The sequence below is a fragment of the Kogia breviceps genome, chromosome 2 (assembly GCF_026419965.1).
Source record: "Kogia breviceps isolate mKogBre1 chromosome 2, mKogBre1 haplotype 1, whole genome shotgun sequence".
NCBI classification, from domain to species: Eukaryota; Metazoa; Chordata; class Mammalia; order Artiodactyla; family Physeteridae; genus Kogia; species Kogia breviceps.
The window spans coordinates 116628336-116634693 of record NC_081311.1 but is presented as its reverse complement, the minus strand read 5'-3'; the positions used below and the strand labels follow the sequence as shown (position 1 = coordinate 116634693).

The window sequence follows — 6358 nt, the reverse complement described above, 5'->3', positions numbered from 1 at the left end:
CCTTTCAACAGTAGAAATTGTTGTCTCCTTTTACTTTTGGGGGCTATAATCAATATGCCTAATTGGATCTCTGCATTATAATTTTGAGGACAACTGAGGTCTAGACCAGTGAATTTTCAAGGATGAGCACATTAGGTTTACTGGGAATGCAAATGCATGCCTCCCACCCCAGACCTGCTGAGTCAGAATCTCTTAAGTTAGGTCTACTCAGGAATCTGTATTTTTAACAAGTTTGACCAGTGACCCCAACAGTCACTTAAGTCTGAGCAGCATTGGTCTAGACTGCCTACTGGCAGAGGATAGAGACAGAGCCTAGACTAAACCCCACAGCCCCAGATTTCTAAATCAGATCTCTTTAAACTACCCAAATGTAAACATTTCTATTATCTAAACCACAATTTGACTTTTATGTTGGCTATTTGGTTTTGTAAAGTGTTGCTATTAGGGTGACCACAACAAAAAAGATTGTGTTATTTGTTGTCTATAGCATTTACATATGTTATCTGTATGAGTCCTCAAATAAAATAAACACTTTTACATTCTTGCAGGCATAACCCTCAACCGTAACTTTCTTTCTATGTTTAGTGCATAGAAAGTCAGAGGTTCTAGATGCTATATTTGTATCTGACAAAATGTTAAATGAAGGCAAGAAGAGACTCAAGTTTCAAGCCTTCTGTAAACTAGATTCTCAACTATTGAGGTATATGGTGTAGCTATCCTTAAAAGAAAGATTCTTAACTGGAATAATTCCATATGAACAAACTTCTCCGTATCTCAGCAAGCAGTTTGCAATACTAAAATGATCTCGCTCTCTCTTTATTGAAATGTTTTGAAATTGAATTGAGTGGGAAAATAAGCAAGAGTTCTGCTCCTCTTGGAGCCATTTGGTCACTAAAAAGTGACCAAACTTCAGAATAATTAGCTTTGGTGATGGTTTTAAGTTCAATGTAAGCCCGCGTCCGTCCTTCTGCCCTAAGACTGGCCAGATAAGACTAGAGGAGCTGAAACTTCGGCCAGTCCCCTAGTTGCCAGCAATCTTGTCTTTTAACTTTAGTATTCAGAATAAGTACTATTGTTTTCTATACATGTATTACTATTTAAAAAAATACCTAAATAGACATTTCTCCCAAGAAGATATACAGATTGCCAACAAACACATGAAAGAATGTTCAGCATCATTAATCATTAGAGAAAGGCAAATCAAAACTACAATGAGGTATCACCTTGCACCAGTCAGAATGGCCATTATCAAAAAATCTACAAACAATAAATGCTGGAGAGGGTGTGGAGAAAAGGGAACACTCTTGCACTGTTGGTGGGAATGTAATTGATACAGCCACTATGGAGAATAGTATGGAGATTCCTTAAAAAACTAAAAATAGAACTACCATATGACCCAGCAATCCCACTACTGGGCATATACCCTGAGAAAACCATAATTCAAAAAGAGTCATGTACCACAATGTTCATTGCAGCTCTGTTTACAATAGCCGGGACATGGAAGCAATCTAAGTGTCCATCAACAGATGAATGGATAAAGAAGATGTGATACACACACACACACACACACACACACACACACACACACACACACACAATGGAATACTATGCAGCTGTAATAAATGAATGAAATAATGACATTTGCAGCAACATGGATGACCCAGAGATTATCATACTAAGTGAAATAGGTCAAAAAGAGAAAGACACATATCATATGATATCACTTATATGTGGAATATAAAATATGATGCAAATGAACTTACTTATGAAACAGAAACAGACTCACAGACATAGAGAACAGACTTGTGGTTGCCAAGGCAGAGGGGGTTGGACAGGGGATGGATTAGGAGTTTGGGATTAGCAGATGCAAACTATTATATATGGAATGAATAAACGACAAAGTCCTACTGTATAGCACAAGGAATAATAAACCATAATGGAAAAGAATATGAAAAAGAATATATATATATATATATATATATATATATATGTATAAAACTGCACCACTTTGCTGTACACCAGAAACTAACACAATACTATAAATAAACTATACTTCAATTAAAAAAATTTTTCTAAAAAGTGAGAAATTGAGAAACCCATAGCATTTACCTACCTCAAGATGTTGACATCCTAAATTCTAATTTTATTACTTCTTTAACTTCCTCATCATGCTGTCTTCTGTCACCACAAGACACACTCTATCAGAAATAAGACAGAAAACAACTGCTTAAGTATTCATTATGTACTAGAAATTGTGTCTAATGAAATTGTACTAAATTCCTTTGCAAATAAAAACAATATTTACCAGGGACCTGACCAAAGTATTTTAAGGAGAATTTTAAAATTACAAATACAATATCAAAATAGACATAAAATGTTTATATAAATACTATATCATTCTAAGCATTCATAACAATCCCCTCTTTATAGAGTATTCATATGAAACACAAATATATAACTCAATAATAACAATAATAAATAACTCAATACAAGAATAAAGAAATGGAGAATGGTGGAATACAGTAAGACAATAACAGGTAAACATTTTCAATCAATTTAATTATCAACTTTTTTCATCCACCAAATTACATCTGTATATTTGGGCCTGTAAAAAGTAAGATGGTCTGAAATCTAGAATAAAGGAAATCAGATGTGATTAGTTTGGAAAAGGTATAAGTAAACTAAATTATTTAGCAGAGGTTGAGAGAAAAAAAATAAGATTTAATCAATGATGTGAAGAGAGAATCTGGTTAGATCAATAGCATATGATATTCAGGGCCAGCTCCTAGACAAAACCATGAGGAGACCAAATTTTCCATTGCTTTTCTCCTGGCCCTTGGTGACTGGTGACTGTCCAGGGACTTGACACTATGCTTCTCACTGGACATCTATGTGGTAATCAGAACACTTTGGTAGCATGTGACAGAAAACCAACTCACATAACCTTAAGAATAGTTATTTAAGGGGAAGAGGACTCAAAGAATGAATATAATAGAGTTAGTTTTAACATGGCTGCTTTCAAGAGCTTACATGTATTTTTACTCCTTTTTACTTTGCCCCCATCTCAGCTCTGCTTTACCCTCAGCTGACTTTATTTTCACATAGGCTCTTCAGTCTGGAGGACAAGATGGCTTCCAGAAACACTAGGCTTTTGTTGTAACCTCTCAACTGTAGCATAGAGACTCCTCATTTAACTCTACTGGCTGGTTATGAATCACACACTCATGGCTCAACCAATCACTGTGGCCATGGATGTCATGATTTTATTCAGCAAACCCATGTCAAGATTTCCCCTAGAACTGGAGGATGTGAACCTCAACTAAATGATGTAAGAATAAGGGAGAGTTGAGTTTTTTCTGAAAATCAGGGTGACTTTTGTCTAAAAAAGAGAGTGGGAATGATAGCTAGACCAAAACAAGTGTCCACTGAAGCCTATAGCTCTGGAGAGTGATCCATGGTTCAACCATTCCTTACCTCCCACTTCTTAACAGAAGAATATCTTTATATTTCATTCTTCATGATGCTCCTAAGTGAATTAACTTTCCCAAGTATAAACTTACCATCATAGCTTCAATATCATAGTCTGGGAAATTCAGAAATGATGGCAGGGAGTCCTTTCATCTCTATTTGAAAATTCCCAGTGATGCTGATCATTACTACTGTTTTAGTATATGTAGTTAAAATGTACTTTCTTATCTTGAGCTGGTATCTGCTCCTCTATGGGTTACCCATTTTTTCTAATTTTTCCATCTAGAGCTATCCAAATTATGTCCATTTTGTGCTCTACATAGTAGCTCTTCATATGTCTAAAGGCAGGTTTATTCAACTGCTGTGCATATACATGCTTTCCAGAAATTTGACACCCAATGATTTCTTTATTTATGTTTATTTTGATTTTGCCTCCAATTATTATACTACTCTTTTTCTCCTGAACGTCATTTTGGCTGAACCTTAGATTGGAAGATTTTTATTGTTGCTGTTGCTTATTTTGTTTGTTTGTTTCACTTACATATTCTCTGAAAGTCAAGGAAGTAAAAGTTTAACCAGCGTGAAGCAACAAATTATCTCTTTACATCACTACGCACACCTAGCGGTTTGTTATGTGAAATAGCAATAGAAATATACAATTTCAGCTGTGGAACAAAAATATTCTGTATTCCTGTATATTTTTCTCTCTCATTTAATCTATCAGTTTGTTTTACTCCAAAATAAACAAACAAGCAATTTGAGTCTTATAGAGAGTGTATATTTTATAATCTCAGAGTCCACAAAAAATGTACTTATTGCAGCAAATGATTAGATTCCTGCTTGTGTGTCATGGGAACTGAATTTCTGCCCTAATGTTTTGGCACATCTTCAGTATACTTACCTCTGTAGGAGTAGTGTGTATCCACAATTATGTTCTTTGAAAAGAATCTTTGTACTGGAAAATCCCATTGAGACGTAGCATCGCGTTTCCAAGGGTGTCTTGGGACAAGAAAGAATGGGGCAGTAATATACAACCACTTGGTTACATCATTCATACCAGAGAAATTATCATCCAACTGCTGACGGGGAACACTTGTACTTCTCTATTATCAAAGATTTTGCAAAACTGCTCAGCCCCCTCTATTCATTTCACTCCAGCTGTTCTAACACAAGGAATGAAACAGATTGTTTCATTCTACAAGTTTATGTTTAAAAGGACAATACCATCATTTGGGGGGCTTTTGAAGGGTTTTTTTGCTCAATTTGGACTGTGTGTGGAGCAAGCTCACTGCCTTATAACAAAGGCATAAAACTCAGTGGTGACAGGCAAGTCAAAGGCTAAAGAATTCCTTTAAAGGAAGAAGCCTTAAATGATCAGCCATAAACAACAAGCGACATCAGAAAGGAAGCAGGGAAAAGGTAAAGGAGACCGTGAGAAGGAATGTGCACTGGCTCAACACTGCATCCTTTTATAATCCTTTGGGAAAACTCACTCGTAGGGCTCCAACGGCTCTTTCCTGAATTTGTCCTACATCAAAGAGCCAGAAGCTCATTCCTGCTTGAGCTTGTTTTTAGTACCTTTTAAGGGTGAATAGATTTGAGGGGTTTTGACACCAAAATATTAAAATTGTTTTATATCAATTACCTGTTACTTTCTTGTCATGTGATCTTGAAGCATAAACCTTGCCCTCTCCTTGGGAAGCTTCCATTTCTTCATACGATATTCCTCCCTTATCTCACTTTCTGTATACACTGCAAATATTCACCGGCCTTTCTTATTCTCCTTCATTCTTTTCACTTCTTACTCCCATTCTCTTGAATGTCAAATACATGAATATACACTTCCACTCCTTTTTTCCACACCAATGGCAGACATTGCAAATTAGTCATGGAGATTTTATGGTATAGGAATTATTTTCAATATGTATTCCAGGAAGTTACCACTAAAAGAACAGAATTGAAAAGTGAGATAAAAAGGATTTTTGCATCCTTGGTCAAGAATGTAAAAACTTAAGAATCCAGAAAGCTCCCAAAATACTTCTCTGAATTTTGTGAAGAATTTATTTCTATACTTGGTCCAATAATGATAGTAAAACTGATTGTCAAATCAAGATTATTATAGAAGGTAATAGTGTATCTTCAATTTGGCTCATCTTTTACTCCTCAAATATATAGATTTAGTACTTGAGGATTCCCATTGATTTTTGAAAGTGGTAATTTTCATACAAATAAAAAAATAAACTACTGTAAATTATAGAAAGCGATATAGTCTCTGCCCCCTTCTCCCCTGCTCGCATTCCATCCTCAAGACCTGTACTGGTGTTAGCAGGGGGATATGGTTTCACCTGTGAGAGAAGGGAGACAGTGTTAGAAGCTGTTACTTCCATATGGAAAGTTCTCGTTGGCGTGGCTTGTCTATTGGGCCACATCTCATCTCGCTTTCCCCTCTCACAATACTAATGGGGACTGGGATCTTCTTCCTTCTAATTAATAACAAACAAAAGGAATCCTTGAGGCTCACACATAGTCAAGTTTGGTTCACAGCAAATACACTACATACAGCATTGGTTTCCATCTGAAATTACTAATAAGGGTATATGTTTCTAGCATATTTTCTTTCCTACATATACTCCTACAATTCACGCAGTGGAGATAAATGGCTACAGGTAAGGATTTAGTCATCCTGATCTTGGCCACACAGTCACAACAAATAAGACAATGTTTGTCACATTAAGGTGAGTGTACACAAGGTACGTGCGGGAGGACATAAGGAGAAGGATTTGAATGTTTTGATCCTGGCCATAAAGTAAGATAAATATCAGGCAGTAAATTAGGCAGTTTATTATTCAGAGAGGACATTCAGCCCAAAAATAGATACCAAGGAAGGCTC

At 36.0% G+C, this 6358-nt stretch overlaps 1 long non-coding RNA gene across 1 annotated transcript; it reads right to left on the bottom strand.

Annotated features, from left to right (window-relative positions):
• Window positions 1-2128: 2128 nt before the first annotated feature.
• On the bottom strand, window positions 2129-5291 carry LOC131750025 (uncharacterized). Its single transcript, XR_010839324.1, has 3 exons — window positions 5114-5291; window positions 4370-4467; window positions 2129-2198 (listed from the first exon to the last, which is right to left on the bottom strand). It is a non-coding gene; the product is annotated as an uncharacterized lncRNA (long non-coding RNA).
• Between the last annotated feature and the right edge of the window lie 1067 nt (window positions 5292-6358).